Source organism: Lampetra fluviatilis, chromosome 4, assembly GCF_964198595.1.
Source record: "Lampetra fluviatilis chromosome 4, kcLamFluv1.1, whole genome shotgun sequence".
NCBI classification, from domain to species: domain Eukaryota; kingdom Metazoa; phylum Chordata; class Hyperoartia; order Petromyzontiformes; family Petromyzontidae; genus Lampetra; species Lampetra fluviatilis.
Window position 1 is genome coordinate 20,352,959 of NC_136278.1, and position 13,742 is coordinate 20,366,700.

The window sequence follows — 13,742 nt, forward strand, 5'->3', positions numbered from 1 at the left end:
AAAATTGGCCAGGCGTAAAACGCCCGCAGAGCACGGTGAATCTATACCGTCAGCCGGGGCCTTCATTGTGAAGTACCGGTGAAGACGCTGGACACCCAGGTTGAGGCACACGTATATTTATTTTCAGCTTATCGGTACAGGACAACACTAGAGGGGGTAGCGGCCCCCTCACCCGGATAACTGGGGATACCCCCTAGCTAATCTCACCTATCCCCAAGTCCTCCTCTAACGAGCTAGGGGAGGCTAACTGGCCCGACACTGGTGAGTCGGGCTACGGTCTCCGGAGTCCCAGGGTCTAACCCTGGTTCACGGAACCACGCCTCTGGCTCGCTCCTCTGCAGCCCTGACAAGGGCGGCGTCGAGGGGAGTCCAGGGCTCTAGCTAGAGGATCTTCACTCTTCCTCCTTTGTTCCCAGACTGAGCCCCGAGCTCTCTTTGTCCTCCCCCTTTATACCCCCCATCAGGATCACAACCCCCCAGGCTGCCTGATGCGGACGTCGCTGCGGGCACCCCCCCCGTGTACTCCCGTAACTCCGCCCACTGTGTTTGTTACCCATTGGATCGTATGCACTTACAGCCCTCCCGTAACAGCCCTACAATTGCAAGGCGAGCGTGCGTGTGACTGGTCATCCGGAACAGACCGCATGACGGACGCGATACGCAGACCACGAATTGGAATGAGACAACACAGCGACGATGCAACACTCCGCTGGCTCCTGACACGGTTATCTGTCTTGACCACAGCCTGAATGTGAAATTGTAGTTTAGTTGTTGCTCTGCATCTACTTAAGAAAGAAAGCCATAAGAAAGAAAGGCCCCTGGCGGGCCCCTGATGGCCTTTGGTGCGGTCCCCAACAATATACAAAAGTGAAAACACCCCCCCCCCGCCATCATGATCATCGTGCTGCTGTCAAACCCACAATGGTTTCAAATGTGTGGCGGCCCTCACACTGATAATGTCTTATCGGCAAAAGTTGCACACCCCCCCTCTCTGAAAATTAGTAAAGAACACTGATTTACATCATCAGTCACAAGAGGCAATGCATCTCAGAGGATTATTTCTCTCTCACTTGGTTAAATAACTGTTAGAGGATGAATCTCATCAGGATCTCATCCTAGTTAAGTAAATAATAACACAATTCTCATCTGGCGTGCGCTCCCAGCAATATGTTCAGGAGCAATATGCGAATGTTAATGTCTTTCTGGCCACGACGAGAGGACTTGAAGACAGAGGGAGTTTGTAATTTCGCGGTTCCTCCATTGAAGGAGGGCAGACTACAATGGTTTACTATATGGTCAATAGTTTCGGTTGCATGGCCACAATCGCAATACTTTGGCTTACCTACAATGCCCAGAGGTAAAACAACTGCACAATGAATTGACATCAGGTACGAGAGCAACGACTTTTAAAGCTATGATTTCTCTCCCACTTGGTAAAATAAAGAACTTCAGTTACTTGACTTCACAATGAAGATACAATGACAATGAAGATACATTGAATCTCAATAGTTTTTTTTTATCTGAATTAGTGATTGAAAGGACGTCAATTACTCAATGCATGTATTATGAATGTAAAATGGAAATAAACTGTTCATGTAAATCATAAGATCGAATCAATCTCAATAGGCTCTCACCTCTTTAATACAGAGCGCCATTCACAAGGGACAGTCTCAAAGGGTTCTCACCAGGTTTAAATAAAGGCAAGGCCGTAATTATAATCAAAATTGGAAGGGACACACCCCCCCCCCCCCCCCCAATATTCAAATATGCTCAAAATGTCCCCCCCAATATATTGCTATTAAAAAAATAATTGCTATGCTATGTAAATAAAACAACAATTTGCTAAACCTTGGCCACAATATCTGGACTTGCCTTCAAATAATCAATGCATACATTCCTGTTCATATGACTGTGGTTATGGTTGCACTTTATTAATCCCTAATCTCTGCCATTACATACAATGAAACAAAAAATGGTAAAATAGAAAGTTAAAACAGAGCAATCTAATACAATACACTATTAGACATGATTGTAAAACATAAATAAAAAGTCCATCCCATGTGATAGTCAATTTTTAATATTTTAGGCAGGAAATGAGTTTTCAAATTTAGATATTTTTCTGGGTTGGGACCCCCAGACACCCTAGAAGATTTGGCCCCCCCAATGTTGACTCCATAGCTACGGCCTTGAATAAAGGACACCAGAAATAACATCTTTTGACTTTTACACGTTTCGGTTCTCAGAGATTAAGTAACAACAGCCAAACTATCTTGATGTAATTATTAAGTTATTATCGGTTTTATTTTATTTCATGAGATTAAAATGTAGTTTTAACTTCGAGGCAGAAAATGAGTGAAAGTTACAACACTTCGCGATTTATGTCCTTAATCTAATCAGTTGGGAACTCAAATTTCGATTCAGACTCTGACAGACTCTGTCTTCTCCACAGACCTGCTCTCCACCTGAGGACTGCTGCTTGCGTTGTGGCCGAAACGTCGTGAGAATTATTTTATTATGTTTTATTTTTTTATTATTTTTTTTATTTCCATTCTACGTGACTTTACCGAAAGAACCAAGAAGTTGGGAACTCGTTGAGATTCAATATCTCTTTACGAAACCAATACATTCATTATTGTAATCAATCGAGAACCCGTGATATTCATTACACTATATATTCATTCATTATTTAACAATGTAGGATCGGAGCTATATTACACTTCTCTTTGAAGTGCTCTTTATATAACCACGAGAATCCTCGAGAGATGTCTTCACTCCTTTAACAAGGCGAGATAACATATATTAATTTTACATTATTACCCTTTCTCTAACCAGGAAGGAGCTTATATAAATGACCCAATTATTATTCTTTATGCGGGTGAGAAATGTAATCTTCTTTCTGAAAGTGAGACCTTCAGTAAAGTAGATCAATTTATTTTATTTTATACCTACGTGACTTTACCGAAAGAACCAAAGAGTAAAGAACGTAGATCAAGTATTAACGTACATGGGATTTCACACCTCACTCATTATTTAAGTAAGGAAATAAATACATTTCACGTATTTATTCAAGAAGGTCTGCATCTCATGGCTCTTTTTCAGAAGAGTCCCGCCTCCCATTGTTTTGCGATTCCTTTTAGAACAGTGGGTCTCAGAGTGTGGTCCCCAGACGGTGATCCAGGTGAGCCACAGGCTGTGATACAAATGCAAGTTGATCCGGAAAATGTCTTTTTTTTATATACATTTTGTTTAGGACATTAATTAATATGTTACTTTAATTTTAAAATGAAGTTAGAAAAACTACCCTGATTAAACTACCCTAGCCCTAGGATCTAATTACTCCCCATGAAAAAAAAACACGTTATGGGTGCGTGTAAAAAATGTTTATGTTCCGGTAATATTAATCATTTGGTATGAGTGGTGTTTAGAGAGAAGTGCATGCGTTTTGTCACCAGGGGTGTGAGGCTGGGTGGTCCACGGAAAAGTTTGCTTCGGCTGAGTGGTCCGCGAGCCAAACACGTTTGAGAAACACTGCAATAGAGGAATGTGTGTTCACTCCACCCATCTTCACTCACGCCATCTCGTAGTCCTCATGCTGTGACCTCATCAATGGGGCATACGCCTATTCACTTGCAACGGCTTAGGGACTTCACAACCCCTGCTGGGCCAGCTCCCCGTTGGCTCAATAATGCTGAGGGACTGGAGGAAGCTTCCCCATTAATCAATGCTCAACTTGTGTTATACTGTATACTGCGCCTGGCCTTGGGACTCACGTCTGATCGCAGTTGTATTATGTTTTAGTATGACGATGTGGTGCTGGGTGCCCTGGCTCACCATCATAAAAGTACCAGTTCAAACACAGCTCGGATGTTAACTTAGCCCATCATTCCTTCAGGGTAGATTAAAGCGAGTACCACTTTGTGGTACGTCAACAGTACCTCTATGGAATGGCTTCCTTACCACATGTGTAATTTCAACTACTGGCGCGGGGCCGGCAATTGTGATGGGCACTTTGTCATGCTGATATGAACATAGTGACCCTTTTTGTTATAAAGGGCGTGAAGATGCTAGTAGGGGTGATGTCACGAGACACATATAATTAAAATCAAAAACCCCAGCCCTTTGTCAATCCACTTCTGAATGAAAGCATTCCCTTGCCGTGTAGGTGTTGAGAGTTGTTCGACTTGACAGTACTCCACTTCATACTTCACCGTGTTCGTCAGAGCAGAGCGATATGGATCAAATACTCAACCCTTGTACACGTCAACGTATAGAATGGCGTTTTTTCATTCAACACTCAACTATTTTAGGAACAAGATAATTTCTTGCCATACACAGTACTGCATATATTTTCACCAGTGAAGGTATGAATACTTTTTTAAATGGCCAAATTATTTGAATGATCTGGATGACATCGCCAATGCAATTTTAACTTTGAAGTTGTGTGTGGAATAATAAACCCCACTGATAGATTGAACTTTAAAACACTGTATTGAACATCCTGCCACAACACTGACCTCAAAGCATGGCCCCTGGTGTTCTGATAGTTCTGAAGATTGCCGACGCACTCTTCACTTCAACCCATGACCATAACTGACCTTTATAAAGGTGAACCTCGCTCATGACCTCCTACTAAAGGCTTACAAATGAAACAGCATCAGCAGCCTACTGTTCATCAATCCACTGCTATGTGAATAAATCCCCAATCCTTTGCCATCTCACGTGGTCCTGCATTGTAACAATCCACCTAGCACTTGCACAGGAGTTGATTTCACCACTCCGTCTTCTCGTAATATATCGTGCCCAAGCACCTTGCTTTCCTTAACAGCCAATGTAATGATAATTGGTTTGTTACCCTTTACTCTGGAAACAAAACTGACACCTTTTTTAACGAGGAGTCATGTTTACATAGACCACAATACCTGCAGTCAAAATGCAAACAAAAAACATAACTCTGATAATGTATGCACTGTCCTTGAAGTTGATTGGTCCACACCCGAGACAGCTTTCCTTAGAGCCTAGTCTCACATGGGTTGGACCAGATGACGCCAAAAGGCACACAACTCAAAGACAATGCACCATCAGAGTATAAGAGCTCGAGGTAAGCATTTACACCATTGGTACCTTATTTGCCAGTTAAAAATATGATAATTGTTTTTTTTAACCGTTTAATCTGGCAACAAAACTGACACCTTTTTTTTATCAGAGTTATGTTTTTTGTTTGCATTATGACTGCAAGTATTGTGGTCTATGGAAACATGACTTGTCGTAAAAAAAAGTGTCAGTTTTGTTGCCAGATTAAAGGGTAAAAAACCAATTACCATATTTTTTACTGGCAAATGAGGTACCAATGGAGCTAATGTGATGTCTAAAATTTGTTCAAGTTCTCCAATCGATGTGTTTTTATTTCTCTCAGTGCAATGTCTTTTCATGCATCTTTGCGCACTTTTCACATTGTTGTTGTTGTCATTGTCGATGTTTTCGATCCATATAATCAGTGTACACACTAACAATTATCTCCTTTAAAATATATTGCACTCGAGGCCAGGATGGATATGCATATGCGCCATTAAAATTTTTTTAATCGAATGCATTCGATTCATGGGGTGCAGTGAGTATGGAGAAGTGTATTGTATATCTGAATGAGTGGGGAGTGATTTCTCCTACTTGTGCAGCAATTGGAAGCCCACAGTCAGCGTCGAGCGCTCTCGAGGCAGTCCTCGTTTTCACTCGAGGGAACTTCTGAGAGCGACAACCACGAGAGTTAAATTCCAGCAAGAACAACCATCCATACGCGCGGCTTTCTGCGATGCCTTTTAAACGTGCGCTTCGTCTTCAACGACCAGTGCCGGATTATCCCAGTAGCAAAAGTAGCTACATAATGCTACAGGCCCCGCACTTTCAAGGGATCAGCGCCAAATGCTTTCAAGTTATGAATTCCGTGTCAGTGATTCTGCACTTGCTCTATTATTATAGTACTAAACCACCTTAAACTTTTATAAACGACTGGATGTTTAAGGTTAGCGATTTGTCGTATTATCTGGCTGTATAGCAAATTAAAAAATACAATTACTTTACTATGCAAGTTAAACATTTATGTGTCTTAATATTTACGTGTTTTTATTTAACATAGGGCCCCTTAATAACATATGCTACAGACTCCGCACTAGATTAATCGCTCACACGCCAGGCGCGACGAGACCACGCGGGTTTGCAGAGTGGCTCTGCCACGGAAAATGCAGGCAACCCCTTTGCACTGCGGCTCTTTAAGGACTGGCTTCGTGACCATTATTTATGAAGGAAACACCGTCTCGTATCCACGTGCATTGTGGCTCTTGAAATATCGAGGGATTTCTTTGTTGCTGAATTCTAACAAAAATGACTATTCTTGTTATTTTGGTTTCCGACCCCCGATTCTAGGATGAGTCCCCAATAGCAACACACCTTTATATGAATGTTTCGTTAATTGTGCAACATCGTTCCTTTAATAATCACGACCCCATGTAACGTACGAAAAGGCAGATGGACAGGGCTACAATGCATTACCCGCTTTCAGCCTCACCTTGAAAGCGTTAGAAACCAGTGCCTCCTCCAGGCACGCCGTTTAAAAGTCACGTGCTCGTCATCATCAGCCTTGGTCAAGCCACTGCTGGATGAAGAGCTCCACAATCGGCCGCCATCGCCAATTCTCCTGTGATATAATAATCCACCCTGCTCCATCTCATCGGTGCACATCCTCTCTGATGCGTGTTGCAAATCCTTGGCTGTCACACCGCTTAACACGTAGCAGGCTTTCGCGACCAATATTATTCATAATACAGGTTTTTGGGTCAGACCACGTTATTTATAAATGTGTCGTAACCCTCCACCACCCGACACGGCCAAACAGTAAAAACTGTGTCACGTTTTCAAAGGACCAATTAATTGACTTCTTTAGCCCACCGTGTACTGAAGAGAGAATCAACAGCATTTAAAAATGTGAGTACGACGTTTCGCTGGTAATTACAATCAGCTTCATCGGGCAAGAATGGTGAAGCTCTCCTGTTGCTTCCGGCCTTAAATAGAGCAGCATCAGAGTGACGTCATCATTTAATTCAATTCAATCTGGTGCAGTGATTCGAAGCAACAATTGAATGATTAACAATAATTGGAACAACAATTGAATGATTACCAATCATTGAAATAACAATTTAATGATTACCAATCTATATCATTACAATACCCTCCCCCTCCTTGCCTCGAATCAATGCACCAGATTGAATTGAATTAAATGATGACGTCACCCTGATGCTGCTCTATTTAAGACCGGAAGCAACAGGAGAGCTTCACCATTCTTGCCCGATGAAGCTGATTGTACTCAAATTTTAAAATGCTGTTGATTCTCTCTTCAGCACACCGGTGGGCTAAAGAAGTCAATTAATTTGTCCTTTGAAAGCGTAACACATTGTTTTACTGTTTGGCCGTGTCGGGTGGTGGAGGGTTACGACACATTTATAAGTAACGCGATCTGACCCAAAAACCTATATTATGAATGTCACACCGCTGTTTATTCTTCAACATCAGCCACCATCCCTTTTAGCATTTTGTCCTGCACAAGTACACTTTCCTCAAGAGTCTGAATTTAGTCTCGAGCTTCTGTTCTCTCCGAGTGCACGTGTTTAAGTTGACCACACGGGGGGAATCGTGCAGCTGTGGGGGTCGCTAGCCCCCGAGATCCCTCCCTCGATAATACTAACGGCCGGACTAACATCATCAATCGCCCCCCCGCTGCTAAGCGAACCGCCGCTAGGCTCCTCACCCAGGGTGTGGGAGCCGTCACCCGAGGGTTCCCCTCCACCGCGGGTCCGCGTAGCAGGCATGGATAACCACGCACGCGCACACCCACACACAGCTCTGCACGGCACTCACCCAACCCTGACCACTCACGTTAGGATCGCGCACCTGTGTTACACACGTCGTGAACGTGCGCGCACACACGCATACAGCTCCACACGCGATACCCACTCCTGCGCCGCTCTGCGCCGCGCTGGCCGCCCACGTTACGATCGCGCACCTTGGGCACGCCGATTACGCACGCCGAGAGCTTACGCAAGTAACGAGCGCACGCAAGCGGGGCACACGCCGACACGACGACTCGTCCCCTCCCCCACTCGCGCGTGCACGTCAACACAAATATCGTACAAGGACGATTCTCCTCTCACACGGCTGCGTAGTCACGCCAACACACCAAAAGTGCTCTCCCCGGGCGTTAACGCACACACCTCCGTACCCGCACAATCGTACAGAGACCACGGCCTTTATGCGTACAACGACCACACACTCGCGAATGCAGTGCACGCTAATACCACGTTCCAAAAACACCCAACAACACGGTTTTGTTACTACGCTCGAGATTTTATTAGCCCTTGCTAACCAACCGAGCCACCCGTGTGTGTGTGCGGGACAGCAAGGCGCTTCTAACCCACACTCTGGTGCCGTGTAGCCCTATTCTATGCTGCGCTCTCTGCTAAACCGCTTTCCTACTCGTCCTTACCCCGAACTAACCCTCTCCTACGGATCCTACCCTCCGCTCTGAGGTGTTGTAAGGCGCGCAACACGATACCGTCTGTAGTCCTTGGTGACCTTGCGGCGCTCAGATCGTCCTGCAGACAATCTAGCGGCTCGCCCGATGACTCCTTCGTCGCTGACCCCGTGTCCAAACTCCAGAAGAAGAGAGTTCCCTACTGCCCCTGCGTTTTCTTTTAAACTATTCACATCAAAGGCTAGGCGCCCCCGTCCCGACCGCCTTGGTCTCTCGACCAATCCTGAGCCTAGGATTTCCCGCTCTTTTGCGATCCCGCCGGCCTTTGAACTTTCGACCAATCAGTCGTCCCGGTTCCTGATCCCAGCTATCTGCCTTGCTGACCCGTGTTTGTGTTTGTATGCGTTTCTAACTGCGGGGCTCTCTGAGCTCGCCGTGGTCGTGCGATCTCAAATCCGCCCACGGCGCCGCAGTGTTACTTGGCCTGGGAAGGGTCCTGTCCAATTCCCTGGCCCTGAGAAACCGTGGGGTAACCCCCCTAGGGGGCCCTCGGGTGAAAACTCAGGGTAGGTGACCCGACCACGAGGCCCTACGTGGGTGCGGGTGCGTGTTTATGTGGGGGGGGTGATGGGGGGCAGTGCGGCGGTGGAAGCCGGGCGGCTCCCTGGCTCGGCCGAGCGGCCCCGTCGCTGTGGCACCACATAGCCCCCCGGGGTGCCAGTCCCCGTCCCGGGTTGACTGGAGCACCTCGCCTGGGTTGCCCCCACGAGGTATCGCCGCGGGGTCCGCGGGATTCGCCCGGCCCTTGTGGCTGGCCTCGGGGGTGGCGGCTCCGTCTCCTGGGGCTCCGGCGGTGGTCTCCTCCTCCATTCCAACGGCTCCCCTCGGTCTCTGGCACCTGCGGGCTGGGGAACAAACTCAGAGGCGGTGGGGTTTAAGGGTCGCCGTCCTCGTCGCCCCCGGCCCCGCCCGGGGCCCCTCGGAGCCCGGGGCTCCGTGGGGCCCATATACTGCGCGAGGCCCCCGGGCACGGGGGGTAGGGGGACCCCGGGGTTTCGGGGTACTTGGACGGCGGGGCTCCCCCCCTCGGGGGCTGCTCGCCACGGCTTCAGTCGGCGGATGTTGACCACCATCTCCCGGCCCCTCTCTCCTCCCTGAATCAGCACCGTCCATGGTGAGATCTGCCGTCTCACAATCCAGGGTCCTCGCCAGTAGGTGGTCAGCTTCCCCACCTGTCCGGCACCGACGCGGGGAGTGTACAGCCACACCTCGGAGCCCGCAGTGTAGAAGGGGGGCTCCATACGGGGTCGGGCGCCCTGCTCTTGCCGCTGGTGCGCGGCCTCTCCGTGCGGGTAGGCTCGGCCCCTGGCCCCTCGCAGGGTCTCCAGCAAGTGCTCCACGGGGTGGCTCCCTTCCTCCCGTTGCGGCGGAGGGACACCGAACAGCAGATCTGCGGGCAGGCGAGACTCGCGACCAAACATCATTAGGAACGGGGTCTGTCCTGTAGATGTGTGAACGGCGGTGGTGTAGGCGAACAGGGCATAGGGGAGGTGTTCGTCCCAGTCCTGTTGATTCGCGGCCGCCATGCGTTTAAGCTTCCCGGCCAGAGTCTGGTTCATCCTCTCTACCATCCCGTTCGCCTGGGGGTGATATGCCGTGGTTCGGTCCTTCTGGATCCCGAACTCTCGGCACAGCGCCTGGAATAGTTCGGCCTCGAATTCACTACCCTGGTCGGTAATGACTCGTTCGGGGATCCCGCACTTAAGTACGTAGTTTTCCACGAAGGCCCGGGCCACTACGAGGGCTGTTTTATCCGGGATAGCCACCGCCACGGGGTAGCGGGTGAAGTACTCCACCGCTACAAGAATATATCGGTTGCCCCGGTGGGATCGTGGAAAGGGCCCTTGCAGGTCGATTCCGACCAACTGATTCGTCCGACTGACTCGGAACGGCCTCAGGGGTACCTGGTACCTCGCCGGCTTTTGCCCACACTGCTGACAGGCCCGGCAGCCCTGCACCCAGGCGGCCACATCTTGCGCCAATTTAGGCCAGAGATACTGGCGACGCAGAGTCTCCCGGGTGCGCCGTTCCCCATCATGGCCCCCGAGCGGGTGGTCGTGTACCAGTCGTAGCAGCTGGGGTCGCACCTGGGCAGGAACACAGATACACCCCGGCTGGCCGGCCTCGGTTAACTCCCGTACCACTCCGTTCTGTACACACAACCGGGCATACAAACCGCTCCAGGGTCCTGGTAGGGCGCTCTTTTCCTCCCGCAGTGCCGCCTCCACTGCCGCCAGATCCGGATCTCGCTGCTGGGTCTGTCTCAGCTGCTCGTCGTTTAGGCCCGGGAAGGCACAGCCGACGTCCTCCTGGGTCCGTCCGATCGGGTCCCGAGCCGCGGGTCCCGCGCTTGCCGGGCGGTCGACGGGATCCTCAGTGCCACCTGCGAGGGTCTCTGTGGCGCACACTGCACTCTCTCTCGGGGGGGGGAGTTTAGTTTCCGCGCGCTCCTTGGGTTCTGCTGCCTGGCGGCAGCGTCCCCCCGTGAAGCACGGGCAGGCGTCTCCCTCCCTCGTCTCAGCGCGCACCGCGGGCCGTCTTGACAAGGCGTCCGCGTTCGCGTGTGTCCGCCCCGCTCGGTACTCGATCTGCAGGTTGTACTCCTGCAGCTGCGCCAGCCATCGAGCCATCTGCCCCCGCGGTTCCTTGAATGTAAGGAGGAACTGCAGTGCATAATGATCGGTGCGCACACGACATTTCCTGCCGTACAAGTACGGTCGGAACTGTTTACACGCGAAAATTACAGCATACAGTTCCTGACGGGTTACACAATAGTTCAGTTCGGCCCCGCTCAGGGTCCGACTGGCGTACGCGATGACCCGCTCCGTCCCACCCTGCACTTGCGACAGCACCGCGCCCAGCCCACTGCTGCAGGCGTCAGTGTCCAAAATAAAATCGGTGGTGAAATCTGGGAAAGCCAAGGTGGGGGTGTGGGTGAGGTGGTCTTTGAGTGTGGTGAAAGCCGTCTGGCAGGCCTCCGACCACTGATAGGGGTTCTTAGGGGAGGTGAGTTGGGTGAGGGGGCGTGCAATCTCACTGAATCCCTTTACAAATCGACGGTAATAAGTGGCGAGTCCCAAGAATGACCTGATCTCCGTCAGGTTCCTCGGCCGCGGCCAATCCACTACGGCACGCACCTTCTCGGGATCGGTGCTCACCCCTGCCTCGCTGACTCGGTGTCCGAGGTACCCCACCTCGCGTTGCGCAATGTAACACTTACGTGGCTTGAGCTTGAGATGGGCTGCTCGCAGTCGCTGGAATACTTCCCGCAGCCTGGACCAGTGTTCGGACAGCGACCTACTGAACACTATTACGTCGTCCAGGTAAATCAGGCACTGTTCCCACTGCAAGCCCCGCATCACCAACTCCATCAACCGCTGGAACGTCGCGGGCGCGTTAGTGAGTCCGAACGGCAACACTCGAAACTCAAACAGGCCCATCGGGGTGGTGAATGCTGTTTTTGGCCGATCCTCCTCCGTCATCTCCACCTGCCAGTAACCGGACGCCAGATCGAGGGTGGAAAAATACCGCGCTCCTGCGAGACTGTCGAAGGTGTCGTCGATGCGTGGGATGGGAAAAGCGTCGCCGAGGGTGACTGCGTTCAATTTTCGGTAATCAACGCAGAACCGAGTCGATCCGTCCTTTTTCGTTACCAGTACCACCGGGGCAGACCAAGGGCTCGCGGAGGGCTGGATTATGTTATCGCGTAGCATATCCGTGACTGCCTCTTTGATCTGGGTCCGTTCAGGCGCGCCCACTCGGTATGCGGGGAGTTTGATGGGTCGGGCTGCACCTGTGTCAATTTGGTGCTTGACCAGGTCGGTCCGGCCCACGTCCGAATCGTGCTCACTGAACACGTCGGCGTACTCCCGCAATAACCCGCGCAGCTGATCGGCCTCCCCCTTAGGTAAGGCTGCCCAAGGCACATGTAGCGCATCCTGCAGGGGAACAATCTCGGCTCGGGGGGTCGGGCCGACTCGCCAGGCCAGATCCTGGCTGTCCTCGGGGCGGCCAGGGTCCTCCGCCCAGAGTGCGAACACCGAGTCGTTCGAGTGGCGAGCGTGCAGGGGGTGTACGGTGGCTACCGGGGTGCGTCGTCGTATCATTGCCGGGGTACTGTGTGGGTTAAACACACGTATAAACAGCCGGCCCCCATCTGCGTTTACCAGTGTGGCTGACCCTACCACCCCGTATCGCGATGCCAACTCCGGGTGAGGAGTCAGCATTACCTCGCCCGATGGTCGGTGGGTTGGGTCGGTGGAGAGGGTTGCCACTGGCACCAGCATCTCGGCGAGAGGCCCGATGGTGACGGCCGACACCAGCGTAGCGGCCACGGGTGTGAAGCGTGGGCGATTCGGCTCCTGTCCTAGGAACGGAATCCGCTCCCCGCTGCCCTCCACCGTAGCGCATCGTTGCCGGGGCTGTACGTTAAGTCCCAACTTTTCCAGGAGGTCCGTTCCTGCAATGCACTCGTGGCACAACACACTCGAAACGTAGAATTCCTGTGTGCACACCTGGTTTCCTAGACGGACCTCGAGGGAGACCTTCCCCAGCAACCCCATCCCGGCTCCGCTTGCCGTGTGCAGCGCGCGATCCGGGGCCTGCAGGCAGCCCACGTCCACCCCGAGCATGCTGCAGTGCGCGGCGCTCATGAGAGAGGCCACGGCGCCCGTGTCCAACAGGATCCGGGTGCGCTGCCCGTTCACCTGGCCTTCCACCAGCGACGTGGCTCCCGTTATCCCTGCCACCAGCTCCCGCAGCCAATCGCCCGAGGTCCATGCGCCCTTGGGTGTTGTCGTTGTAACCTGTTTATGGATCACTCGCTCGCCATTATTATTACAGCTGGTTTGGGTCGGGTCTACGTCGATTTCATCCCCTGGTGGTCCCCTCTCTAGGGGGGGCTTAGTGTTTGACCTATGCATCGGCCTCGCACGGGCGCGCTGAGGGCAGTCCCTCATGAGATGCCCTCGACGGTCGCACACATAACACGTCCTGGGAGGAGTGGCGGCTCTGTGGCGAACTTTCTGCCCACTCCCTCCTCCCCCCGTGCGCTGTTGCTCATACTCTGCTTCTAGTCGGGCTATCCTCCCAGTTAATCCTCCTACCTCGGCCTGGACCGTCTCTACCATTGTCTCCAGCGCAGTCATGTGTGCCCGTACTTGGG